This window comes from Tupaia chinensis, unplaced genomic scaffold (genome assembly GCF_000334495.1).
Source record: "Tupaia chinensis unplaced genomic scaffold, TupChi_1.0 Scaffold000683_1, whole genome shotgun sequence".
Taxonomy (NCBI): Eukaryota; Metazoa; Chordata; class Mammalia; order Scandentia; family Tupaiidae; genus Tupaia; species Tupaia belangeri.
The window spans coordinates 214,280-216,537 of record NW_006160206.1 but is presented as its reverse complement, the minus strand read 5'-3'; positions in this window follow the sequence as shown (position 1 = coordinate 216,537).

Below are 2,258 nucleotides of genomic sequence, written 5' to 3'. Positions count from 1 at the left end.
ATATATATACCTGGAGAGGGAAAAAGCCTTCCAGGACAGATATACATGCTACTTATTATTCAGCATGGCTTGGAGGAGCTTTTTCCAGCCAGCTCTCCAAGACTAATGGCTCTATTTTAGACAAATCCATTTGAAGTCAGTCTCTGACTGAGTACAACCATCAGAAGTAGCTATGCTAATCCCAGAGGAAACTGCTTCCTCCCTGCTTGGTATAGTTGAGGGAAAAAAGGCCAGCAAAGAATGCTCTCAGTGTTTACACTATAGTCATAGCAGTAAGCAAACTGACCAAAGGAAGAAGACAGAAGAATTCACTTTGGGTTCAATCTACAATGAACATCAGCATTTATTCAATATGGACCATGTTCAGGGCCTCAGTCATAAGGAAGCAAAAGACAAACACCAACTAGCAAACTGGGGGTCCAATTCCCTTAACAGTAATATTTCTTCTGGTAAATTAGTGCATTAACATTCAACTTTACACATCAATCTCTCTTCCTGTCCTGTTTTTTTAATGCCAGACAGCATGTGTGTACATCTGAAAAAGAGAGAAAGCACCCTCCAATAGGGGCCTGGGCATACCACAATCCTGTTTCCTCCAATCTTAGGCACGTGGGTGTGCACCCAGTGTGAAGTCAATGGGGCCGGGATTCCGACCTCTGTAGGCTTCATGAGAATGATCTGCTCAGCAGCAGGGGCCCTGCCTGTACATCATCTCTAGTGTTTTTGGTGTTCTAAGTCTCTGGAGCCTAATCACTTCTGTACTGTTACAGAACTTGTTTTTGGACCTGAAAGCTGATAAGGAGACTTTCATAAGTGGGAATCATTCCTTTGGAAATGATTGGCAGCATTTGCTCCAGAAGTAATCTGAAAGCAGAAAGAGGTCAGAGTCTTGTTAATAAAGGTTCCAAGATATTGTGAACCCAGTATCAGTCCACAGTGCTTCTGGGGAAGGTAATGAGTTGGCATATCTAAAGACCTAATGTGGAACTTCCAATTATTCTCTTTCTGGAACACATTCTCTCTCTGGGGTGAATCGGGGTGCTCATTAGTTTATAAGTGCAATTGCCATTGAATCAACCAAACAAAAACTTTCCATAATTCGGTTGTTCCTACTTTCTGGATTAAGGTCAAGATGTAGGATAGGGGGAACCAGCAGTTAGCGTAATGGCTATGTCGCTGGACTCCCACGTAGTCGAACGCGGTTCGTGTCTCAGACCCGGTGGCTTGAATCTCACGCCGGACGCGTGTGCATGCGAGCCCAAGATCCCGAGAGGAGAATGGAGGAGAAGGGATTGCGGCGTGACCATCCTCCCTGGGGGGGTGATTTCTCGCTTTCTGTCTCTATGTCTCTCTCTGTCTGTCTGGCGAGCGCACGCGCCCTATAGCGAAAATCTCCCCCCGCCCAAAAAAAAAGATTTAGGATAGGAAGAATAACCTCTATCATAAAAATGATTTCGACCCCCAAGAATGTTTTAAAGCCATGCACTGCAGTGAAAGTTTCTATGTTTAAGATATGAGATTGAAGGAGAATAAAACCAATCTTTCTTCTTTAGGGTTCCAAAGGAAAGCTGGTGAGTTTCCACTGCATTGCCATTTTCTCCCTAGTGTCAGATTAGCGTTAGGGAGCTCCTCCCCGATAGTCCTCAAATCCATGAAATAGAGTGTTGTATACGTAACCCCCGGACACACCAGTGCATCCGTATACGGAGGAGAAAGGGTGGGGGTGGAAGGGTGGAAGAGACGTCTCTAGTTTAAAGGGAATTTTGTTTTTATATGAAGGAGGGGCACTAGGCACCCGGCGCGTTGACTCCCAGTCCGGGGAACGCCCAGGCGGCACCAAGGAGAGGGAGAGTTTGAAAACTGAAACTCGCCCAGGGCGCACAGAGAACGCCCCGAGGCCCCGCCCTCCGCGCCGCGCCACGGTTATAGCCGATGACTCAGGGCGGAGCTCCGCATCCAACCCGCGGTCGCCGCCAACTTCTCTGGATGGGACCAGAAGTTTCTAGCCGGCCAGTTGCTACCTCCCTTTATCTCCTCCTTCCCGCTTGGCAGTGAGGGGGCTATTTCCAGACACTTCCACCCCTCTCCGGCCACGTCACCCCCTCCTTTAATTCATAAAGGTGCCCGGCGCCGGCTTCCCGGACACGTCGGCGGCACGCAAGGCTCTTGCTCCAGCGGCGGAGAGGTGCTCTCAGCTGCGGCCCAGCGAGCGACTCGGCGCCTCCAGGCCCGCGCCCCGCGCCCCCCGCCCGCCGGTC